The 27,497-nt window shown below is 31.4% G+C and overlaps 1 protein-coding gene across 1 annotated transcript in view; it reads right to left on the reverse strand.

The window, feature by feature from the left end:
* Window positions 1-27,497, reverse strand: part of LOC142222435 (uncharacterized) — a 319,623-nt gene that overhangs the window by 125,034 nt on the left and 167,092 nt on the right. The window contains exon 2 of the mRNA XM_075292576.1: window positions 4,568-4,618. The gene's annotated coding sequence lies outside the window, so the exon portion shown is untranslated. The remainder of the gene's footprint in view (window positions 1-4,567; window positions 4,619-27,497) is intronic.

A 27,497-nucleotide genomic window follows, 5' to 3' on the forward strand; every position in this document is an offset into this window, starting at 1 on the left:
ATTTTGTAAAAATTTTCTATAGAAATAAAATTTTGCAAAATTTTCTATAGAAATTAAATTATAACAAAATTTTCCATAGAAATAAAATTTAGACAAAAAATTCTATAAAAATAAATTTTTGACAAAATTTTTTATAGAAATAAAATTTTGAAAAAGTTTTCTATAGAAAAAGAATTTTGTATAGAAATATTTTTTTTTTGTAAAAATTTCCTATAGAAATAAAATTTTGCAAAAATTTTCTATAAAAATATTTTTTTTTTAAATTTCCTATAGAAATAAAATTTTGACAAGATTTTCTATAGAGATAAAATTTTGACAAAATTTTCTATAGAGATACAATTTTGACAATATTTTCTGTAGAGATAAAATTTTGACAAAATTTTCTATAGAAAAAAAATTTTGACAAAATTCTCTATAGAGATAAAATGTTGACAAAATTTTCTATAGAAATAAAATTTTGACAAAATTGTCTATAGGGATAAAATTTTGACAAACTTTTCTATAGAGATAAATTTTTGACAAAATTTTCTAAAGAAATAAAATGGTGACAAAATTTTCTATAGACATAAGTTTTTGACAAAATTTTCTATAGACATAAGTTTTTGACACAATTTTCTATAGAGATACAATTTTGACAAAATTTTCTATAGAGAGAAATTTTGACAAAATTTTCTATGGAGATAAAATTTTGACAAAATTTTCTATAGAAATAAAATTTTGACAAAATTTTCTATAGAGATAAAAATGATAATAAAATTTTCTATAGAGATATAATTTTGACAAAATAAAATTTTGACAAATAATTCTATAAAAATAAAAATTCTGATAAAATTTTCTACAGAAATAAAATTTTGACCAAATATTCTATAGAAATAAAATGTTGACAACATTTTCTATAGAAATAAAATTTTGCAGGATTTTTTTTATAGAAATAAGATTTTGAACACAAATTTTCCATTTTACTCTACAACTTCTTTGAATGTTCTTCACACAATAGGTCGCATCTGCTATATTTGGTTTAAGTTTCTTGTTGATTGTTTATGTTTTCCTCAAAGTTTATTTTATTTTTTCTCTTTGCTTAGTTTATATTTTGTTATATTTCGCGTTTGTCATGCAAATGTCAACCAACTTTAGAGCGAAGTCCAAACAAACCGACAATAACATCAGGAAACTTTACAGTCTGTGACATAAAATATAAATACCAACTTTGTTGGTTTTTAGTTTTCTCTTAAAATGCATTTGTCCGTCTGTCTGTCCGTCTATCTGACTATCTGTCCATTATTTCACCTAATGACCATTATTTTGTGGATATGTGGTGTAAGTGCGGGGACAATCAGACAGTGAATATGTTGAAATGTTTCCGTCGCAAACATAAACAAATGTATAAAGTTTTATGTAAGTCATGTAAATCTTAAGAATTGTCCCAAAAGACCATAAAATGTATATGTTTGGGATAAAAACAAAATCTTTTTCTTTTGTGTTATGGAAAAAGCAAAAAACGAAATACGAGGAAAAAATAAAAATGTAATTTATGCATGGGGAAAATAGGGTACTAAAATAAATCAAAATGGAATGCAATTAGTAAAGGCAAGGTTCAAAAACGTTTTTTTTTAATAATTATACACTGAAAGAAGAGTTTTCTTTTGTGAGGAGCGAACTTGTAGACAAGCGATACAAAAAAACATCAAATAAAACAAGTAAGGAAAGACTAGATCAAATTTGGCATGCATTGTTGGAAGGTTACTTCTATTCTCTGTGCAAAATTTCATCTGAGTCAGAGTAACACTTTGGCTTTTGTGGTCATATGAGTGTTTTACACTTATATCAAAATCTGCACCGATAGAAATAAAATTTTGCAAAATTTTTTTACAGAAATTAAATTTTGACAAAATTTTCTATAATAATAAAAAACAGACAAAATTTTCTATAGATTTAAAATTTTAATAAAATTTTCTATAGAAATAAAATTTTGACAATATTTTCTAAAGAAATAAAATTTTGAATAAATTTTATATAGAAATAAAATTTTGACAAAATTTTCTATAGAACTAAAATTCTTTGAAAATTTTCTATAGAAATAAAATTTTGACAAAAATTTTTATAGAAATAAAATTTTTACAAAATTTTCTATAGAAATAAAATTTTTACAAAATTTTCTATAGATATAAAATTTTTACAAAATTTTCTATGGAAATAAAATTTTGACAAAATTTTCTATAGAAATAATATTTTTACAAAATTTTCTATAGAAATAAAATTTTTACAACATTTTCTACAGAAATAAAATTTTTACAAAATTTTCTATAGAAATAAAATTTTGACAATACATTCTATAGAAATAAAATTTTAACATTTTCTATAGAAATGAAATTTTAACAAAATTTCCTATCTAAATAAAATGTTGACTACATTTTCTATAGAAATGAAATTTTGACAAAATTTCCTATAAAAATAAAATTTTGACAAAATTTTCTATAAAAATAAAATTTTGACAACATTTTCTATAGAAATAGAAATTTAAAAAAAAAAAAATCTATAAAAATAAATTTTATATATTTTTCTGTAAGAATAAAATGTTGACAAAATTTTCTTTAGAAATAAAATTTTGACAAAATTTTCTATAGAAATAAAATTTTGACAAAATTTTCTATAGAAATAAAATTTTGACAAAACTTTCTATAGAAATAAAAATTTTGACAAAACTTTCTATAGAAATAAAAATTTTACAAAAATTTTTATAGAAATAAAATTTTTAAAAAATTTTCTATAGATATAAAATTTTTACAAAATTTTCTATAAAAATAAAATTTTTACAAAATTTTCTATAGAAATAAAATTTTGACAAAATTTTCTATAGAAATAAAATGTTGACAATACTTTCTATAGAAATAAAATTTTAACAACATTTTCTATAGAAATTAAATTTTAACAAAATTTCCTATAAAAATAAAATTTTCTATAGAAATAAAATTTTGACAACATTTTCTATAGAAATAAAAATTTTCAATAAAATTCTATAAAAATAAAGTTTTATATATTTTTCTAAAGAATTAAGTTTTCAAAATTTTTCTGTAAGAATAAAATGTTGACAAAATTTTCTATAGAAATATAATTTTGACAATTCTCTATAGAAATAAAATTTTGACAAAACCTTCTATAGAAATAAAATTTTGACAAAACTTTCTATAGAAATCAAATGTTGACAAAATGTTCTATAGAAATGAAATTTTGACAAAATTTTCCATAGAATTAAAATTTTCTATGGAAATAAAATTTTATATATTTTTCTAAAGAATTAAGTTTTCAAAAAATTTCTATAGAAATAAATTGTTAAAAAACTTTTTCTATAAAAATAAAATTTTGCTAAAATTTTCTTTGTGTATTATTATTTTGCAAAAATTTCAAAAGAAATAACAGTTTTTAAAAATTAGAATTTTAGGATGTGCAATTTACAAGGTGTTTAGGATAAATTGAATGAAATGAATGAAATTTTTATTAAAATAAAATTTATAATCTTTGCTTCAAAAATTTGTTTTATTAAATTTAGGACACAAATTTTGGAAATTTTCATGCCTCCATTAAGGTCGTATGCTTTTGAACTAAGGCAAATTTTTTTTAAAGTAAAGAAACACAGTTTTGATTTAAAGAAATCGTCCTTAAATTAACTGAAATACTGGATCATTAGATTTAAGATAAAACGCTTCAAATATACGCTAAGACTTATTTTGAGGAGTTGGCACCTTTGGTTTAAAATGTTTTTACTTTGAAGTATCCGCTATAATTTAGATTTTTAAACTTTCATTTGTTGGTATGTGTATAGCTTTATTAATATATTGCGAAAAGGAATGAAATTTTATCGATCGTAGATTTAGAGCCAGAGAGGACTCTAAACAATGTCTTTATTTTAAAGAAATCCCATCTTTGGCTCGGAATCAATACCAAAATCCTTAAGGGAAGGTCAAAATCATTGGATCCAAGTAAACTTTTTTTTTTTTGAGTGTACATAAATAAAATTTAGACAAACCTTTCTATAGAAATCTATTTGAATATATATGGGAGCTATAGCTAAATCTGAACCGATATCTCTCCAAAATCGAGAGTGTTCAATTCACACCCATAGTACATATCTGTGCCAAATGTGAAGTCGATTAGACTAAAACAGCGACCTAGAATTTGTCCACAAAAATGTGTTCCCATACAGAGGGACGGACAAACGGACATGGCTAGGTCGACTCAGAGGCCTGCCTTGAGTATTATTGCCGAAGATACAATTAAGATGTGAGTTGAAATTCTCAAGTTTACTTTCCATTCGTTAGTGTTTGAACAATTTTATTATGTAGATTTTCCGGATTTCTTTTTTTACCATTTCTATTTCACGTTCCCTATAATTTGCCTACATTATCTAAGGTCAATGGAAAGTTCTTTTACTGCGCATGCGTAACGGTCTACACTATGAATCCAGATATGAGCATGTTGCCTTTAGCATAAGGTTTAGTATTTTTTTTTTTCTTTATGATGAGATTGAGAGAAGAGATATAAAAACTATGTAATAACATGAATAACTTACCTTTTATGACGTTATTGTATTGAAAGTGAAGACCGACAATTATAGAGTAAACTGCAAATAAATGAAAAGAAAATATAATTAGAAATATACAAAGTAATAAAGTTACAACAAAAAGTGGACAGTTAGATACAAGTCAGTTTAGGATCTTCCACATTCCTCATCAACATCTTCAGCTCCCTAAATACTAAAAAATCAATTATCGATTTTCAACCCTATGCCATTTTTTTCCTAATCCAAGCATCACAAGGGGACTACTAATTAATTTGTAAGAAAGGGGGACCCTTTTCCGACCCGTTGTCAAAAAAACTAAGAGAAACAAATACATGCGTCTTTTGCATTGTAAAAAAATCAAATTTAATTGTTGTTTGAACGTATACTTGGCCTTACGACATTTTTGTACAATGAAATAAAAATTTAAACGAAAGTGGTGCAAATATTTGGAGCTTTTTTCGTAGGATGAGATTGTCCAGGATGACCTTCAAGAACCCACAAACCTTAAAATGAAACACCCGATTTATGCCTTATTAGGTAGAATAGTATAGATTTTATTGATGGAAACAAGCGAAGGCAAAGCAATTAGAGCGGATACACTCTATCCGACAAGATACTTATTGCGGCAGCAGGCTAAACGCCGAATTAATTAGTGCGGATGCAAGCTAAAAACCGACACAATTAGAGCAGAAGAAATCGAATGCGGAAGCACGCTAAAAGCCGAAGCGACTAGTGCAGAAGGTAGCTAAATGCCCAAACAGAAGAAAACGAAGCAAGCTAAAAGCCGAAGCAATAAGTGCGGAAGCAATAAGTGCGGAAGCAATTAGTGCGGAAGAAAGCTAAATGCCGAAGAAATTAGTGCGGAAGCAAGCTAAAGCCACAGAAATTAGTGCGGAAGCAAGATAAAACCCAAAGCGTTTAGTGCGGAAGAAGGCTAAATGCCGAAGCAATTAGTGCGGAGGCAAACTAAAAGCGTATGGGCTTGAACTCCTTCGAGTAGTCGGATCTATGCCAAACGACTTGTCCGTCATGGGAATCCTGTGCATTCACCAAAAACGTTTCACTTATGGTATAACCAGTTGCAATTATGATGTGGATGGGAATTATCTGCATAGTGACTACAAAATAATGTAGCCAGAAATCACTTTCCCATGTAACTAGCACTACCTAATGCTGAAATATATCCCATATTGATTTATATGGGCGCCATAGTAGAAGCATGTAGTGGTAGGCACAGTACTCATTGTAAGTATACGTAGAGAAGAGGTAGTAAGATCATTACACTAATCATAAGAAGTGTACGTATGATAATAAAATATGTATTGTTGGAATACTAGATGGTATTGGTGAAATGTATTTCGAACCGTTACATATTTGTCATATGGTGATCACACTAAGATCAAACGTTTGTTACAAAAGTTTGATGATCAGACAAGGGAAAAAGTTTTGGTCAAATATTTGACTAGTCTCACCGTAGTTTAACCCTCGACCGGGTGAGAAAGTCTCTGGGGACCTTTTTAATTTTCAAATTGAAATTACTCCTTGATGGTCAAAGGAAAGTATATCCGAAAGTATTTTTAAAACAGTTTCTATTGAGATTTGAATGTGTTTAGTAGGGGAACATGTGAAAAGGTCCTCTGGGATCCTCCTTGTATTGAAATTCCACGAAATCGATAGTAAACACACTATATTTTCGATTTTTTTTATTGTTTGAATACATTTCTGAATCACATCCCAGCAAAAAAAAAGCGTCGCCAAAAAAGTAGTGAAAATGTTCTTTTTGGATCCGGAAGTGGTGCAAAATTGACGCAGAAGCGATGAATTTAACATGGGCCTGTCATAGGACGGACGTCCACCATTTCAACAGCCGTTGCACTGAATTTGCATCACTTCTTAAGGTGTGATGCGAATCCAGTGTTTTGGATGTGAATTAAGAAATTTTTTGATATTTTGACAAATAATTTAAACAATTTTTTTGTGATTTTTAATACGTTATAACGCTTGTCCGGAACGTTCGACATCAAATATTTTCAAAAATTCGCAATATTTCTAGAAAGGATTTAACATTTTTTTCGGCAAAGTTTAAATAATTTTCACTATTTTATCAATTCTTAATTTGTTTTTAACCTATTTGAAACAATACAATTTTAAATTTCCCATTATAAATATGAAAAAATGCGAGTTATAAAAAATTGACTAAAATGAACTTCCTGTGCAAATAAAAAACATCTTTGGGACGACATTTTTGGAAGTGCTTTTAGAGTCGTGCCGTTAGAAGAACTTCCAAATTTTTTTGCTGTGTGACATCAATGAAGAAATTAATGATGACCAAGAAGCTAATGCTCAGCAACCGATATGAACCAAATTCCAAATGGTAATTAGAGGGCCAAATATCAGATGAGGCATCAAAAGTCAAATCTTGGGTGGTCGGTACCAATTTAGACCTAGTTTTGCATTATTGTTAGAGATCACATACTGACATCACTTACTAAATTTCAATCGGGTCGGATAAATTTTCCTTCTCCAAGTAAGGAAGGTCCAATCTGGGAATCAGTTTATAAGGGGTCTGTATAGAAGCCATATACTAACATCACGCATCAAATTTCAATCTGATCGGATGAAATTTCCTCTTCCAAGAAGATGCGGAAGCCAAATCTGGGTCCTTAGTAACCTGCAAGCTCATACTGCGTGAGAACCTTTTGAGATGACAAATGGCTGGTGAGGTTATTCACAATAAAGGAGCTGATTGAATCTATAATCCTGTGGTGATCATATACTAACAATTCCTTCGCATGAGCTGCTCTCAACAATCTTCAATGAGTTTTGTTCGCCTATGAAGATATTTCTCATCTTACACCATAGTTTGTTTAAAATTTAATTGGAGCAAATTTTTCTTTACGTGTATCTACATCCTTCTTTCTGGTAATAGATTTCCTTCGACATTATAACAAATGAGTTAATTAAATCAACAATTTATTATTATTTGTATTATTATAGTCCAATATAATTACTTCTAATATCAAACCAAGGTGGTCAGGTTTTTTTGTAGAATTTATTTTAGATCTGCAAGAAATAATGATCTCACTTAAGATAGAGAAACACTTGACAGCATCACATGTCACATAACATAAATGGACCACGCCTTGAATTTAAAGTGATTTCAATCACGACAAGCCACAAAGTGGAGGAAAAAAGGTGCCAGAGTTAAGCAAACAAGTATCTTTAACTGTTGCCTGGTTACTGGGTTCTTGATGGTGCTTACACATTTTCCAAATTCAAGTTTATGACTCGAAACTAGAATACCGCTGAAATAAAGGAGTGCAGATAGACGACTGCTATGGAGGTAGCCAAGAAATTTATCATTGACTGAGAGCAATTAGAATTTAACCCAAGTGTATTACACACATTCTAATGGCAAGATTGGCACCATTATGGTTATTAGTATTCCTGTGATATTACAAGTGCCTAATCATTATTAAAAAAATGAAAAAAAAAATCCAATTCAAATAATTTGTTTCGCTCTTTATCTGTACTAGAATGATTACTTGTCTTACTGGTGCTATACTCTATTGTAACATGGGATCTCTATAGAATAGAAGAGGTTCTATTGTTAAAATTCTTCTGTATTCCCATATTCGAATTCAACATTCACTCAATGACTGGCTGGCTTTTGGACACTTGGTTTGACTCAATACTATTGCCTGAAGTTAAATATTAATTAGATTTGTATTCGTATTTGTCGAATACATTTCCTTCTTTCTATCTCTTCTAATGGTTTTCGTTTATGTCTATATCTTGAGTGTGAGTTTTGTTATTAGGGGAGCTCCACTATATGGAATGACCGAAACAGTTATTACAGCACCAATAGATCGATAGCTTTTGTGGTTTTGAGATCATGTCCCTGGTACCGGCATATCTTTAGCTTTGTTGTTTTTTTTCCCTCTATTCTTGATCTATGGAATGTTTGCCTGCGGTAGCTCCCCGTCATATTTCCACTCTTGTATCTGTCGTTCAAATCAAGTCAAGTCAATCGATATTGATACTTGGACTATGGTAATGTTGAACACTTGGTTATTGAAATGAATCCCCTCTGAAAGCAATGTGGTTTGCTTCTATTACAATAGATACATTCAAGTTTTGTTTTTTTTTTTTTCATATTGATATGGCCCATATGTACGATTGTAATTGTCAGAATTTCTGTATTTTGAAGGCAAACAGCTTTCACTTGAAATAAGTTATGAATAGTCGATATAATTACATATGGAGAAGGAATTTGAAAACTTTGTAATTTTACAAATCATTCCTCACACTTAAAACGAATTGATATGGTAAAAAATATTTACTCCATTATTTTATAAGAACTTTTTATGATTGAACTACTTGAAATGTACCATGTGTGCAGAGTTGTACAGGAGATAACGGGTACCAAGCAACGGATCGGATGATAACTTTTAACATTGCAAAGTTCTTGTCCCTTGGAGCAATTTCACTGAACTGAATTGAAATAATCAACTAGACGATTTATTTTATATAGCCTGAGTGATTGCAACCAAAGGTCCAGATTACCTTAAGCGTGGAAAATTCTTCGTTCTGTCTTAATTTTAGTATCACCTGGGTCCATGTTGATTTCCTTAAAATTTTTGCAGAAATCGGAATATGCAGTCCTTGGATAAAAAGAGGAAGAAGGAGGTAGGAAGAGGAGAAGGAATTTAAAACGAATTGATATGGTAACAAATATTTACTACATCGTTTTTTATGAACCTTTTATGATTAAAATACTTGAAATGTACCATGTGTGCAGAGTTGTACAGGAGATAAGGGGTACCAAGCAACGGATCGCATGAACACTTTTGACATTGCAAAGTTCTTGTCCCTTGGAGCAATTTCACTTTATGCAAATAGTGGATAGATTTTATGATTGCACATGGGAACATAATAGAACTATTTGATCACAATTACATCTCCTTGTTATCACAGTAACCATCCAAATGACCATCTGGTAAATAGGCAACCAACTCCCTGAAAGGGTTTATCTTCTTTTTTTAAAGCGCAAGATGCATCAGGCAGCATACCAGCCGTATCTAAACAGGACTCATGAGGATACTGTAGCCACCGTGGTGCAATGGTTAGCATGCCCGCCTTGCATACACAAGGTCGTGGGTTCGATTCCTGCTTCGACCGAACACCAAAAAGTTTTTCAGCGGTGGATTATCCCACCTCAGTAATGCTGGTGACATTTATGAGGGTTTCAAAGCTTCTCTAAGTGGTTTCACTGGAAAGTGGAACGCCGTTCGGACTCGGCTATAAAAAGGAGGTCCCTTTGTCATTGAGCTTAACATGAAATCGGGCAGCACTCAGTGATAAGAGAGAAGTTCACCAATGTGGTATCACAATGGACCGAATAGTCTAAGTGAGCCTGATACATCGGGCTGCCACCTAACCTAACCTAACCTAGCTGAAGCGATGAGAAAAAGAGCAGGTTAGTCCTGTTCTCGGAGCTCTTCCACCGCCCATAGCTCCGGAGGAAAGGGACTTCCACGAGTACTTTTGCCCCAACTAAGATCAAGCAACCGCCTCAACTCCTACCTAGCAGTGATTGATAGCAACCAACTACCTGGAATATAAGAGTTGATCTTCTTTTTTTTAAAGCGCAAGATCCATCAGGCAGCATACCAGCCGTATCTAAACAGGACTCATGAGGATACTGTAGCTGAAGCGATGAGAAAAAGAGCAGATTAGTCATGTTCTCGGAGCTCTTCCACCGCCCATAGCTCCGGAGGAAAGGGACTTCCACGAGTACTTTTGCCCCAACTAAGATCAAGAAATCGCCTCAATTCCTACCTAGCAGTGATTGATAGTAACCAACTCCCTAGAATGTAAGGGTTGATCTTCTTTTTTTAAAGCGCAAGATCCATCAGGCAGCATACCAGCCGTATCTAAACAGGACTCATGAGGATACTGTAGCTGAAGCGATGAGAAAAAGAGCAGGTTAGTCCTGTTCTCGGAGCTCTTCCACCGCCCATAGCTCCGGAGGAAAGGGACTTCCACGAGTACTTTAGCCCCAACTAGGTTAGGTTAGGTTAGGTGGCAGTCCGATGTATCAGGCTCACTTAGACTATTCAGTCCATTGTCATACCACATTGGTGAACTTCTCTCTTATCACTGAGTGCTGCCCGATTCCATGTTAAGCTCTATGACAAGGGACCTCCTTTTTATAGCCGAGTCCGAACGGCGTTCCACATTGCAGTGAAACCACTTAGAGAAGCTTTGAAACCCTCAGAAATGTCACCAGCATTACTGAGGTGGGATAATCCACCGCTGAAAAACTTTTTGGTGTTCGGTCGAAGCAGGAATCGAACCCACGACCTTGTGTATGCAAGGCGGGCATGCTAACCATTGCACCACGGTTGCCCCAACTAAGATCAAGCAATCGCCTCAATTCCTACCTAGCAGTGATTGATAGTGTGACGTGTGTCCCATCTGCAACCAAGGGTCACCACCAGGTCATTATGGACGCATCCCATCTTAGTTGCAGAGTTCCTTGATGTGGATATAAGCTGATGAGATGATCACATACTCTCCAAAATGCCACAGCCGCAAAAGTCCAACGGATTGATAGCGGGAGATTTTGGTTGCCATTTTGCGGTAGAAATTTAAGCCTTTCTTGGTTAACGCGGCACTGAGTCCTGTTGCGAAATGTTTTTCTGCCCAGGGCTTCAATTTTGTTTTTAGAACATTTTACCGATAATATTCAGCATTTATTTTGACCCCATAGGTTAGGTTAGGTATAGTGGCTGCCCGATATTTCAGGCTTACTTAGGCTATTCAGTCCATTGTGATACCACAGTGGTGAACTTCTCTCTTATCACTGATTGCTGCCCGATTCCATGTTAAGCTCAATGACAAGGGACATACTTTTTATAGCCGAGTTCGAACGGCGTTCCACAATTGTGGGACAATTGTCCATTTGACCACAATAGCCACTGGAGGCATCCTCTCCAGAATTGTATAAAGAATTTTATCCAGAACTGACCGGCGGATCTAAACAAATCTATCCAAAATCGATAGAGCTCTTCAAGACCTTTCATATGGTGTATAGGTCATAGTGGGACAATTGTCCATTTGACCACAATGGCCACTGGAGGGCATCCTCTCCAGAATTTTATAAAGAATTTTATTTTTCTCCAGAACTGACCGGCGGATCCAAATCTATCCAATATCGATAGAGCTCTTCAAGCCCTTTTATATTGTGGGACAATTGTCCATTTGACCACAATGGCCACTGGAGGGCATCCTCTCCAGAATTTTATAAAGAATTTTATTTTTTCCAGAACTGACCGGCGGATCTAAAAAATTATATCAAATATCGATAGAGCTCTTGAAGCCCTTCCATATGGTGTATGGGCCATTGTGGGACAATTGTCCATGTGGCCACAATGGTCACTTGAGTCCCATCCTCTCAAAAAATTGTGCCGAAAAATTAAATTTTCTGCAAAATCTTGAGACATGTGTGTGAATGTAGCTGTGAGTGATAATGCCACAAGTGGGTGGTTTAATTTTAGATAAAGTAAATTGGTCAGGAAGACCATTTAATATTTTTCCTTGTGATCAAAAAATAAATCTATCATTGATTAGAGTAGAAAATACCTCTGTTAAATCTTTACAGTGCTCCGTTAGCTCCCTTATGAATCTCTGTTAACTAATTAACAGAATGTAAAAAAATGGTTTGTGTCTGTGCTAACTAAATTCGGAATTTATCATCACGCACATAAGGATTTGTATATAGAATCGGTGTAAGTACAAAAATATAAAACAAAAATCCGCAAATTTTATCCACATGATCACAAACTATTATACGTCCCACAGACGTATGATTAGCTTATCCGTGACTTTCAGTTGGATAAGCTTTCTAGGGTTAATAAATTTCTTGCACTTTTCGGAACTTCAATGGGTCTAATTCAAGCTCATTTTTCAATATGCGTCAGTTCTCGCGATATATTCAGCTCACGAGCAAGTGTTCTACCAATGCGACGTGGATTTCGATCAAATCTGGGCTTCACTTTTCGGATCATTTCTGGTATTGTTACCGTCTTTTCTTCTTTTTGGGCGCTAAGCAACACTGCCAGTATCACGAACAATGGTACGAGAAATAAAAGATTTCTTCACCTTTAACCCTTATACTACGTTGGGGTCATTTGATGACCCATGTCGTATTTTTCATCACCGCATTTCTTACTGTTCGAATATAATTAAAAATTTCTATCACTCAGTGCATGAATTGGTGACATATGCTGAATTCATGCTGAGTAGTAAGAACTTTTAATTATAATCCAACAGTAAACAATTCGGTGACGAAAAATACGACCTAATACCCAACGTAGTATAAGGGTTAAATGATGGAGGTCTGTAATGGTAGCCACTTATAGTTTACGCTTGAATTCCATCAGGAATGTGAAGCAATCACACTACCACGCTTGTATTGCATTACGAATAATTTTAATTCTGACTGCAATAGATCAAAATGCTTTGCTAAGCTTGTAAACAATAAAATTAACTGTCACTGGAATAAATCTATCAGTTTCCGGACAAGCGTTTTAAAAATAATAGCAACCTGAAGTTGGTTACAATACATATCATTTTCATTGTATAAAGAGAATAGTGTGCGAACTCATAACTTTTTCAAAATATTTAACCCTCTAATGCCCAATCCCGCCTTTAGGCGTGCTTCGTTATATCAGAAAGCTTTGGGTAAAATAAAAAGAAAACTTAGTTAAAACTGTTCAAGAAACTTTGCAGCATATACTGAATTTTACCGTATACATTTTTCTTGTTTAGTTTTCTTGCTTTTGTGACGTTAACATTGAATATTTAATCAGCTGGCAAAAAATTGGGGCATTAGAGGATTAAAGCAGTCCCAAGACTTACAACGAATTGATATTGAACATTTTGCCTTCTTAATTATTCTACTTAGATCTTTTCTTTAAAACCTGCATTAAGATTTGGATGTGTGCAGAGTTATTCAAGCGGACGATGTATAACAAGCAATATATCCGATGAATTTTATCTCCAAACTTGGTGTCCGGAATTCAAAAAGAATCATGTACAACAGATGAAATTATTCACCCACTTAAGTAAGTAAACTGTATTAATAGGTTACAAATTACATTTACCTCGTCTGTAGCTAAAAATAAATTTATCTTGAAAACTTTTAGTATATAAAAGCTGCCTTAGAGTATAACCTTAATAGAAAATTCAGAAATTGTTCTGATTGCAAAACAATGGTACATTGTATATTAACCTAATGCTTATACACTTTAAAGAAATTGTTCTTGCAAATTTTCATTTAAAAAATGAAATTTCACTTCACCATTACAACAAATTGTTAATTTACAACGGCAAAGTGGAAATTAAGGTGGCAATGATATAATTGCTTGTATATATTTTTTTTTGCCTACTTCGTAGACCATTAACACCAGACTATTTTTTTTTCTTTTTCTCTTTCTAGAAATGTGTTCGGTGAAATATTTGCAAACACGTTTTCTCAAACCCAAAAGCAAACTGACTATTACTCACATCCTTCCATATGTCAGATGTTTGTTCTGAACAATTTAACTTATTCTTGTACATGGTAAATTAATTCTTATGCAAATTAGCATGGATTCAATCTTTGTACATCGGTAGCATAACTTACTTATGGTTATTTAGCAATTTGAATAAAATATGAATATATGTTAAAGCTTTTTCTTTTCTGTTTTTTTTTGTGCTCTGATTGCATTCATGCCAGTGTAATGATTATGAATTATTCGACAAGTCTTCAAAAGATGTGATTTGCTTTAAACGAGCACTCCGATTGGGTTCACTGCATAACATATAGTGTATTGAGGTTGTAGACATAATTTATGGGTGGCATGAATGATTTCGATTTATTAGCAACAGCCATTTACTGTATTCGATTTATTTTAATCTTCCAAAAGATCTGATTTTTTTATTTTAGAGTGACAAACTTAATTGTAAATCATTAAATATGTCGTGGCAAATATGATCGTTGATTCTATTAATAAATACGAGGGCAGTTCGGAAACTTCTTAGCCTAGCACAAAAAGCGCGGTATACACAGAAAAAAGTTAAGTGTTTTGGAAACTTCCATTTCTGTTATGAACACATGTTAAATTTTGTTTCGATCTGGCAACTTCTTCATATAGAAACATGTGTTCAAAAAAGACGCATCCGCAATTTTTTTTACAATTTTTTAATTAGAAATGTGTGCTGTCATTAAATATTTACATAAAAAAGGTTTATCGGGACAAGACATTCATAATTATTCTCCTGATTTAGCTCTTTTTACTTGTTCCCAAATCTAAAAAAAATCCTTGCTGGTAAGCGTTTTACCTCAAATGAAGATGCAATTACAGTTGTAAACCATTATTTTGAAGACCTTGAGGAAAACTATTTTAATCAAGGGATAAAATTGCTAGAAAAGCGTTGCACTAAGTGTATAGAAGTTTCAGGAGATTATATTGAAAAATAAAAATATTTTTGATAAACTAACTATTTTCTTTCATTGATAGGCTAAGAAGTTTCCGAACCGCCCTCGTATTCGGTTTTATAGATTTTATGTCCAATTATAGTACTTTTATTCGGTTCTGTAAGTCAGTAGAAGTTGATGGATTGAAAGTCACTGGCATTTGACGAATTGAAAGTCAGTGGAAATTGATAACATAAAAGTGGACTTTATGTAATCTAATTTTTTTACATTGATTATTTAATTGGAGAAAATTGGGAATGAATTATTCTATTTTTATTACTAGAAGTTAATTGATTGAAAGGGGCTGAAAATTTATAAATAAACTCAAAAAAATTTCGATTTTAACTTCGATTTAAAGACATTTGTTCGATTCTAGAAGTCACTGGAAGTTCACAGATTGAAAGTCACTGGTAGTTGATGGATTGAAAGACACTGGAAATTGTTAATATAATTTGAATCTTGTAATTGGAAATTAGTAGTTGATAGATCGATTTTAACTCCAATTAAAATATGTTTGTTCGATTCTCTACCCCCCTGTTCCGATATTCGGAATTGCAAATCGCAAAATTTTTATTTGTTTATATTATCTTGATCCCAAAACCTATGGACCCAACATTTAGCAACATTGTTCTCTTGAATGAGAAGTCCAGATTAAAATTGGATTTAAGTACAAGTCATAATAAGAACAAGTATAATGGCCGTAAGTTCGGCCAGGCCGAATCTTATGTACCCTCCACCATGGATTGCGTAGGAACTTCTGCGAAAGACTGTCATCCACAATCGAATTACTTGCGTTGGGGTAATACTTACCGATGGCAAGGTATCTTAAAACTTCTTAACATCGTTTTCTAAATTGTGAGTTAGTCCATACGTGGTATTTTTTAGACAAAAAAGTTATATATAGGTAAGTCTACAAATAATTACGAATCGATATGGACTTTTGCATGGTACGTGGAGAGGCAGAATTTAAATATGGGGGTCGCTTATATGGGGGCTACAATTATGAACTTGATATGGACCAATTTTTGTGTGATTGGGGATCGATTTAACTGAGGGCTATATATAACTATAGACCGATACGGATCTAGTTAGGCATGGTTGTTAACGGCCATATAATAGCACAATGTACCAAATTTCAACTGACTCGTATGAAATTTGCTCATCCAAGAGGCTCTAAAATCAAATCTCTGGATCCGTTTATATGGGGGCTACATATGATTATGGACTGATATGGACCACTTTTGGCATGGTTGTTAAATATCGTTTACTAACACCACGTACCAAATTTCAAACAGATCGGATGAATTTTGCTTCTCCAAGAGGCTCCAAAACCAAATCTCGGGATGGGTTTATATGAGGCTATATCTAATTATGGGCTGATATGAACCAATTTTTGCATAGTTGTTAGAGGGCATATACTTACACCATGTACCAAATTTCAGCCGGATCGGATGAAATTGGTTTCTCTTAGAGGATCCGCAAGCCAAATCTGGGGATCGGTTTATATGGCGCCTATATATAATTATGGACCGATTTGGACCAATTTTCGCATGGTTGTTAGAGACATATACTTACACCATGTACCAAATTTCAGCAGGATCGGATGAAATTTGCTTCTCTTAGAGGCTCCGCAAGCCAAATTTGGGGGTCCGTTTATATGGAGGCTATATATAATTATGGACCGATGTGGACCAATTTTTGCATGGTTGTTAGAGACCATATACTAACACCATGTACCAAATTTCAGCCGGATCGGATGAAATTTGCTTCTCTTAGAGCAATCGCAAGCCAAATTTGGGGGTCCGTTTATATGGGGGCTATACGTAAAAGTGGACCGATATGGCCCATTTTCAATACCATCCGACCTACATCAATAACAACTACCTGTGCCAAGTTTCAAGTCGAGAGCTTGTTTCGTTCGGAAGTTAGCGTGATTTCAACAGACGGACGGACATGCTCAGATCGACTCAGAATTTCACCACGACCCAGAATATACATACTTTATGGGGTCTTAGAGCAATATTTCGATGTGTTACAAACGGAATTACAAAGTTAATATACCCAATGCATCCTACTACATACCCTACATCCTATGGTGGAGGGTATAAAAATAAATTCTTGTGATTCCGAATATTGGAACATGGGGGATAAATCACTGGAAGTTCATGGATTGAAAGACACTGGAAATTGTTAAGTTAACACACCATAATTTGAATTAAAGAGCCTGTAGAACATTCGATTTTCATTTACACAAAATTTATCAGCAACTATCGTGTAGCAGAAATTATTCTTGGTTGCCTCACAATTACTAATGCTGTTATCGACATTGTTATCGAGCTGATGACTGTAGGTGCATCACTGAGACTTTGATCAGAAACTCAAGCACTGGCGTTTCGATTTGTAGCTTAACCAATGATTTTTCCGCCTAGAGTTGCAGCACTGAGATTTCAGCCTTAATATGAACTACATATTTTAGTTAAATTACTAAAATTTCAGACTGCTGTTTAACATTAAAAGAACTAATATAAGGGCTGTTTTCTTTTTGCACTGGATGCAACATTTGTATGGGCTACCCAGAACATCGTTGCACTGATGTTCTATCCAGAACATCTCATCAGTGCAAGTCGCGCCGATGTTGCCAGATTGTATTTTGATAAAGTGACGCTTCATCGATTCACAATAGCAATTTATCGTGACATTTTTTTTGAAAAACATGAAATTCAAAGTGGTACAGTGTCATAAATAATCGCAGCAGTAAATATTTATTACTAATTGGAGCATTTCATACATTAAAAATGCAAGATTTCACTTTTTTCTGTGATTGTTTTTAAACAGCTGATGACAGTGTTGCATATTTTTGGAGATGTCCTGGATAAACGAGTACTCTGTTTTCGTTTAGTCCTTCACGGTTTAGCATATCCAGTGCTAAAAGAAAACAGCCCTATAGAAGTTCTTCGGAACTGCTCTTATAGGCAACCCTTATTTCCGACTAATGTAGCTTGGATTTGGTCTGGAGATTGTAAAAAAATTGTTATAGACTACCCCAAGGTAAGTAAATTTATTTTTCGATCCAGTTCAAACCGAAATCCTCATGGTCCCCAGTTCGAATACTGAGAAATTGGTGTGCGATTCCATGTGAAACTGGTTTGTTTGTGAAACTGTTTTGCATGTAGTTCAATATCGATATCTATATTTTGGTAAGCCAGGCCAAGTTATTCTATCACTGAACTGATATTTAGACCTGCATTTCAGTAAACGGCAATGCAATTTTTTCGGAATAAATTATTTTACATTTAAATTTTAAATTTAACAATACCTAATTTGTGCTACCAATTGTATTGATTGTAATATTTCCCAAAAAAATACCACAATCCCTCGATGCAATAATCATGTAAACAGTGAATTTAAATATCTATGAAAAACTATTTATTAATCTCCTAACTCGCACTCTTCTCCCCAAATAGTTTTCTCCAACTCGGGTCTATTAACATTGCAATCTTCACCCATGGCTAAAATGACAAATCTCTACCAAAAAGTCCTCAATTTCAAGATTTTTTCAACTATGAGGAAAAAATTGACGAAAACGATTTTTCGTTCATAAAGACATTCAAAAAACGTTCAAAAGTTTATTCACCTCAACCTCAAAGAAAATTGAAGTTAAACGTCATTTGACAACAATTTAATGCAATCTGTTTAAAACTTTTGGTGGGAAAACAATGACATCGTAGTTGTGAACGCGGTTGTGGACAATGATGATAAAAAAAAACAAAACAAGTTTTACAATGCCAAGTAAAACTTGAAAAATAATAAACCGTAGCCAAATTAAATTTGCAATAAATTTCCGAAAAAAAAACAAAAATAATAATTTGATGTCAATAGCTAGTTTGGTATATAGCGAGTACACATTTAATGGTCGCTACACTTTGAAAAATCTTTTATTTCTATAAAAAAATTTTGGTAGAAATGTTTGGTAGAAAAAAATGTTGTCAAAATTTTATTGCTACAGAAAATTTTATCAAAATTTTATCCCTAAAGAAATTTTTTTAAAAATTTAATTTCTATAGAAAATTATGTAAAAATTTTATTTCTATAGAAGATTTTGTCAAAATTTTATTTCTATAGAAAATTTTGTCAAAATTTAATTTCTATAGAAAATAACATATTGTCAAAATTTAATTTTTATAGAAATTTTTGTCAAAATTTTATTTCTGTAGAAAATTTTGTCAAAATTTTATTTCTATAAAAAATTTTTGCAAAATTTTATTCCTATAGAAAATTTTTGCCAAATTTTTTTTCTGTAGAAAATGTTGTCAAAATTTTATTTCTATAAAAAATTTTTGCAAAATTTTATTTCTATAGAATAGTTTGTCAAAATTTTATTTGTATAAAAAATGTTGTCAAAATTTTATTTCTACAGAAAATGTTGCCAAAATTTTATCCCAATAGAAAATTTTGTAAAAATTTAATTTCTATAGAAAATTATGTAAAATTTTATTACTATAGAAGATTTTGTCAAAATTTTATAGAAAATTTTATTTCTGTAGAAAATTTTGTCAAAATTTTATTTCTATAGAAAAATTTTGTCAAAATTTTATTTCCGTAGAAAATTTTGTCAAAATTTTATTTCTATAGAAAATTGTGACAAAATTTTATTTCTATAGAAAATTTTTGTCAAAATTTTATTTCTGTAGAAAATTTTGTCAAAATTTTATTTCTATAGAAAATTTTATCAAAATTTTATTTCTATAGAAAATTTTTGCAAAATTTTATTTCTATAGAAAATTTTTGTCAAAATTTTTTTTTCTGTAGAAAATGTTGTCAAAATTTTATTTCTATAAAAAATTTTTGCAAAATTTTATTTCTATAGAATAGTTTGTCAAAATTTTATTTGTATAAAAAATGTTGTCAAAATTTTATTTCTATAGAAAATTTTGTCAAAATTTTATTTCTATAGAAAACTTTGTCAAAATTGTATGTCTATAGAAAATTTTGTCAAAATTTTATATCCATAGAAAATTTTGTTAAAATTTTATTTCTATTGAAAATTTTGTCAAAATGTTATTTCTATTGAAAATTTTGTCAGAATTTTATTTCTATAGAAAATTTTACCAAAATATTATTTCTATAGAAAATGTTGACCAAACTGTATTTATATAATTTTCCAAATTTTATTTCTAAAAAATTAGAAATAAAATTTTATTTCTATAGAAAATTTGCCAAAATTTTATTTCTATAGAAAATTTTGTTAAAATTGTATGTCTATGGAAAATCTTGACCAAGCTGTATTTATATAATTTTGCAAATTTTATTTCTATAGAAAATTGTTTGTTTCTATAGAAAATTTTGTCAAAATTTAATTTCTATAGAAAATTTTGTCAAAATTTTATTTCTTTAGAAAAATTTTGTAAAAATTTTATTTCTATAGAAAATTTTGTCACCATTTTATTTCTATAGAAAATTTTTTCAAAATTTAATTTGTATAGAAGATTTTGTCGAAATTTTATTTCTATAGAAAATTTTGCCAAAATATTATTTCTATAGAAAATTTTGTCAATATTTTATTTCTATAGCAAATTTTGTGAAAATTTTATTTCTATAGAAAATTGTGTCAAAATTTTAATTCTATAGAAGATTTTGTCAAAATTTTATTTCTATAGAAAATTTTGTCAAAATTTTATTTCTATAGAAAATTTTGTCAACATTTTATTTCTGTAGAAGATTTTGTCAAAATTTTATTTCTATTGAAAATTTTGTCAAAATTTTATTTCTATAGAAAATTTTGTCAATATTTTATTTCTATAGCAAATTTTGTGAAAATTTTATTTCTATAGAAAATTTTGTCAACATTTTATTTCTGTAGAAAATTTTGTCAAAATTGTATTTCTATAGAAAATTTTGTCAATATTTTATTTCTATAGAAAATTGTGTCACCATTTTATTTCTATAGAAAATTTTTTCAAAATTTAATTTGTATAGAAGATTTTGTCAAAATTTTATTTCTGTAGAAAATGTTGTCAAAATTTTATTTCTATAGAAAATTTTTTCAAAATTTTATTTCTATAGAAAATTTTGTCAACATTTTATTTCTGTAGAAGATTTTGTCAAAATTTTATTTCTATTGAAAATTTTGTCAAAATTTTATTTCTATAGAAAATTTTGTCAGAATTTTATTTCTATAGAAAATTTTGTCAACATTTTATTTCTGTAGAAAATTTTGTCAAAATTGTATTTCTATAGAAAATTTTGTCAATATTTTATTTCTATAGAAAATTTTGTCACCATTTTATTTCTATAGAAAATTTTTTCAAAATTTAATTTGTATAGAAGATTTTGTCAAAATTTTATTTCTGTAGAAAATGTTGTCAAAATTTTATTTCTATAGAAAATTTTTTCAAAATTTAATTTCTATAGAAAATATTGTCAAAATTTAATTTATATAGAAAATATTGTCAAAATTTAATTTCTATAGAAAATATTGTCAAAATTTAATTTCTATAGAAAATTTTGTCAAAATTTTATTTCTATAAAAAATTTTTGCAAAATTTTATTTCTATAGAAAATGTTTGCAAAATTTTATTTCTATAGAAAATTTTTGCAAAAAATGAAAATTTTTTGAAAACTTTATTTCTATGGAAAATTTTGTCAAAATTTTATTTCTATAGAAAATTTTGACCAAACTGTATCTAGATAATTTTGCAAATTTTATTTCTATAGAAAATTATGTAAAAATTTTATTTCTATAGAAGATTTTGTCAACATTTTATTTCTATAGAAAATTTTGTCAAAATTTAATTTCTATAGACATAAAATTTTAACAAAATTTTATTTCTACAGAAAATTTTGCCAAAATTTTTTTTCTATAGAAAATTTTGTTAAAATTTTATGTCTATGGAAAATCTTGACCAAACTGTATTTATATAATTTTGCAAATTTTATTTCTATAGAATATTATGTAAACATTTTGTTTCTATAGAAAATTTTGTTAAAATTTATTCTGATAATTGGTTGATAGTTTTGGTGCAAGTAGAGGATGCTGATGAGGAATGTGGTAATTCCGAAACAGTTGTACATCCAGTCTATAGGGATTTGCCCAAATAAATTTGACAAGCATACTTTTCCTCTGTTGGTTAAGCTACACTTGTAATTTAGTCAATGCATTGTTTTAAGCTGAAATCAAAAACAACAATAATTTTATTTCTGTAGGAAATGTCAAAATTTCAAACATACAGTTTGAAAGTTCTAGCTGCGTTGTCAGAAAATAGCTTAAGCCAACTGTTTCGATTTTATCTAAACACCATTGAATTCCTTACGAAGAAGGGGGGGGGCAAGTTCGATTCAGAAATTTAGATTTTTTCATAGTGTATGCTTTGATTTTCAGTAGCTTGTACGTGTATTCCATATTGCTGATAACCAATTCCAGTTTCTATATACCATAAGATATGGACCCCCTTCACTAACTGTCAATTATGCATAAACTAGTGGCAAATAAATTTACGAACCCACAAAGAATGTAAGAATTGAACATCTTGCAATGACAACAAAGACGATGACCACCAAAGCAATTGTCCCAAATTCCAAGCACGTAAAAACGTTTAAAGTATTATTTTAAATTTTGTAATTTTGGAGTTTTTTTATTTCAGTTTACTCAACATCTCAGCCAAGAGTTGCAAACGGTCATAACTTTTATATAAAATGAGTTCATGATGAAATCATCAGAATTGGGACACCTCATCATTTAAAAGAATGCTGACGAATTATTTCATGTATCCAAATGTTTAAACATTTATTTTCCTTTTTGTTTTGAGAAGAAATGAAATTTCTTTTAATTGGCTATACGACTTATGAAGAAATTAAAAAAAGTTATAAAAATTAATTTCTTGAAAATAAAATAAATTTGTTTGGATTTGATTGGAAGTCACATGCAGTTCATAGATTAAATATCGTGGTCTGAAAGTTACTGGAAATTGATAATGGTTTGAAAGTTATTGTAAATTGATAATGTTTTGAAAGTTACTGGACATTGAAAAGATAACACAAGTTTCTTAGGTTGATTATTCTATTAGTGGAAAATATATCGACGAGTTGATTGGGTAATGAATTACTTTAGTTCAAATACTGTTAGTTGATCGGTTGAAAGTCACTGGAATTTGATAAGTATAAACAAAAGTATATTTAAAATGTTCATATTTTTTAAACAAAATATTCGATTGGCATACAACTTATTGGAAAGTGGACTTTGGTTGTTAGATTTTGAATAACTCAGACGAATTTTTTTTTGAGAGTAGTATTTAACTAAATTATTTGATTTTAATGGTTCTACATGTGTCAAGAAGTTGATAGATTGAAAGTCGCTGATAATTGATGGATTGAAAACCACTGCAAGTTGATTAGTAAACTCAAAAGTATTTCGATTATAAATCCAGTTAAAATAGTTGTTTTTTTTTTAATTCTGTAGCTCACTGCAATTTTACAGATTGAGAGTCACTGGTAATCACTGAAAATTTTTAAGTTAACACAAAAGTAGACTTAAAATAATCGATTTTTTAGTCATAGAACAGACAACTTTCTAAGATTGATACGATTAGGGGAAAATTTGGGAGAAGATTAGAAATGAATTATTGAGTTTTTGATACTGGTCGTTGATGGATTGAAAGTCACTGGAAATTTATAAGTAAACTCAAAAGTCTTTCGATTTTAAATCAAGTTAAAATATGGTTTTTTCAATTATGAAGATCACTAGAAGTTGATAGATTGAATGTAATTGTTTGAAAGTTTATTCTTCAATTGAGAGAAAATCATTTGCAAGAGTATTACAAAGGAATTATTCGATTTTGAACGCTAATTGGTAGATTGAAAGTGAATGGAAATTGACTTTCAACTTGAAAGTCACTGGTAGTTGATGGCTCGAAAGTCACTGTAAATTGTAAGTTAATACAAAAATAGGCTTCAAATATTCGACTTTTTAGATTGGTTACTCGATTAGCGGAAAATTGATTTAAATGAAGATTGGAAATTAATTTATTATGAGTAGTGGTAGTCGGTAGATTGAAAGTCACTGGAAATTGATGAGAATATTAAAAAAATAATTTTTTAGATAATATATTCGATTAGGAGAAAATCAGTTCGGAAAGTTACTGGGTTTATTTGATTTTGATGATATTAAAGTCAGATTTGATTAGGAAATCACTGAGAAAATCTTTAGACAGTTTTTAAAAATTGATTATAAATCGATTTTAAAAGACGACAATTGTTTTGAGAGTGTTATGGAACTGAATTATGCGATTGTAACGATTTTAAGTCTGGTCAATGTTCAAACCCTCCCAAAAAAGATCAAAATTTCTAAAAAAAAATCTTCCAAATTAAGTCCGCGTGACGAGAGGCTGTTGATAACTCATGTAAAGTTTTACTACATCCCTCTCATGTGCTCAAGTCCCAAGCGAAGACAACGATGTGATAGTGCTTATAGAGAACGTATGACAACTGCTCTTGTAAAACCCTAAATATAGTCCTTACATATTTCTGTGCAGAATCAGGTAGAGAGAATGATTTTCGGCTAACATTGGATAAACCATACAGAAGCTAAGTTTTGGACGTAGACGACCCTATTTTGACTTAAAAAATATGGTAGATAATCGGATTATGGTTACGTGAATGTGGTCTGATTAAATGGTAAATATTGTGGACTCATCCAGTTTATTAGAAGTAGGTAGTGTATAATCTTCTAATAAACTAGGGAAGTACAAGTACGAGGTTAACAACATATTTTGTGAGAACATGCCAGGTTATTGTCTGCACCGAGAGGAATAACCTACGAATAGCCAGCGGTTACTATACCAAGACAAGGAGAAAGCAATCGCAACATGATTGCAAGATGATTTCAGTGAGATGTATTGCACAATCTAGACGTATGTTACCAGTACCTGATTAAGTGGGATGGAGTAAGTCAACTAAATAAGGCCACATCCGGAAGAGCTCTAAACGTGTCACTTTCTTAATTCGACTTCAGAAGAAACCTGAAAGGAGTCACAAACCTGATTGCAGAAAATAGAACGTGATTTCATATGCAATTCCGTCTTATAAGAACATTAACTTACAGAGATATAGGTCGCCTATATTATGTGAAAGTGAGAGAGCACATCTCCGCTAAATAATCACCAAGTATTTGAGCGCCTTGTACCATGTTTCATTATACGGTAATACATTATATGGTTCATCCGTATGTGCCCTATCAAATTAAATGACGCGTGGACACTTTTATATACTATGACTTCGATCACTGGTACTTCGGTCAGCAATTCTGTTATTCACACTTTGGCCTGGTTGTAACAGAAATTTCGGTCTGTAGTTGAATATCTGAGGTACCTTTTCAACCACTGAGACATCGGTCTATGGTTCCCCGTTATCTTCGATTTGAAGTTTAATCACAGGAATTTTGGTCAACGGTTTCATCCTAGACACTTCCGTCTGAAATGCAATATATAACTGAGTCATTGTTCAGTAAATCGGACTTCAATAAGCGGTTTTACCCCTGAGAATTCGCGGTTTTACTCCGGACACTTTTGTCTAATGTTCAATCAGTGAAACTTTGTCTGTCTGTAGTTCAGTCAAGAGTTCCATCACCATGTTTTCAGGAATCGAAGGTGTACTTTAATAACAGGTTGCCTGATAAGTCCCCGGTCTAACAAATAAAAACGCATTTTTTTTTGTCAAAATTCGTTTTTATTATTCAACATAGTTCCCTTCAAGAGCGATACAACGATTATAACGACCTTCCAATTTTTTGATACCATTTTGGTAGTACTCCTTCGGTTTTGCCTCAAAATAGGCCTCAGTTTCGGCGATCACCTCTTCATTGCAGCCAATTTTTTTTTTCTCTGCGAGCATCCTTTTGAGGTCTGAGAACAAGAAAAAGTCGCTGGGGGCCAGATCTGGAGAATACGGAGGGTGGGGAAGCAATTCGAAGCCCAATTCATGAATTTTTGCCATCGTTCTCAATGACTTGTGGCACGGTGCGTTGTCTTGGTGGAACAACATTTTTTTCTTCTTCATATGAGGCCGTTTTGCGACGATTTCGACTTTCAAACGCTCCAATAACACCATATAATAGTTACTGTTGATGATTTTTCCCTTCTCAAGATAATCGATAAAAATTATTCCATGAGCATCCCAAAAAACAGAGGCCATTACTTTGCTAGCGAACTTTTGAGTCTTTCCACGGTTCGGAGACGATTCACAGGTCGCTATCCACTCAGCCGACTGTCGATTGGACTCAGGAGTGTAGTGATGGAGCCATGTTTCATCCATTGTCACATTTCGGCGGAAAAACTCGGCTGTATTACAAGTTAACAGCTGCAAACACCGCTCAGAATCATCAACACGTTGTTGTTTTTGGTCAAATGTGAGCTCGCGCGGCACCCATTTTGCACAAAGCATCCGTATATCCAAATATTGATGAATGATATGACCAACACGTTCCGTTGATATCTTTAAGGCCTCTGCTATGTCGATCAACTTCATTTTACGGTCATTCAAAATCATTTTGTGGATTTTTTGATGTTTTGATGTTTTCGTCGGTAACCACCTCTTTCGGGCGTCCACTGCGTTCACCGTCCTCCGTGCTCATTTCATCACGCTTGAATTTTGCATACCAATCAATTATTGTTGATTTCCCTGGGGCAGAGTCCCTGGGGAAGCCAAGCCAAAATACGGTGGAAGCAAAAACTTATCAAGCCAAGTTTTTGCTTCCACCGTATTTTTCCCCTTCAGAAAACAGTATTTTATCAAAACACGAAATTCTTTTTTTCCACAATTTTTTTTCCACAATAACAAAAGTTTTTTTCCACAATAACAAAAGTTGCTTCACAAAAACAGCTCTATCTCACAAACTAATTGACTTAGGTTAGGTTAGGTTATGTGGCAGCCTGATGTATCAGGCTCACTTAGACTATTCAGTCCATTGTGATACCACAGTGGTGAACTTCTCTCTTATCACTGAGTGCTGCCCGATTCCATGTTAAGCTCAATGACAAGGGACCTCCTTTTTATAGCCGAGTCCGAACGGCGTTCCACATTCCAGTGAAACCACTTAGAGAAGCTTTGAAACCCTCAGAAATGTCACCAGCATTACTGAGGTGGGATAATCCACCGCTGAAAAACTTTTTGGTGTTCGGTCGTAGCAGGAATCGAACCCACGACCTTGTGTATGCAAGGCGGGCATGCTAACCATTGCACCACGGTGACTCCCAATTCATAATTGACTTACAGACGTCAAATTTAGACAAGAATCATTTGAAGGTTGGTACTATATAAAAATACGCTATCTATGTGTCAGACCGGTGACTTATCAGCCAACCTGTTACAGCACAAGATAAACCTCAAATTTTAGTCAGTAGAAGCAATCCTGGTATTCTATCG

Source organism: Haematobia irritans, chromosome 1 (genome assembly GCF_050003625.1).
Source record: "Haematobia irritans isolate KBUSLIRL chromosome 1, ASM5000362v1, whole genome shotgun sequence".
NCBI lineage: Eukaryota > Metazoa > Arthropoda > Insecta > Diptera > Muscidae > Haematobia > Haematobia irritans.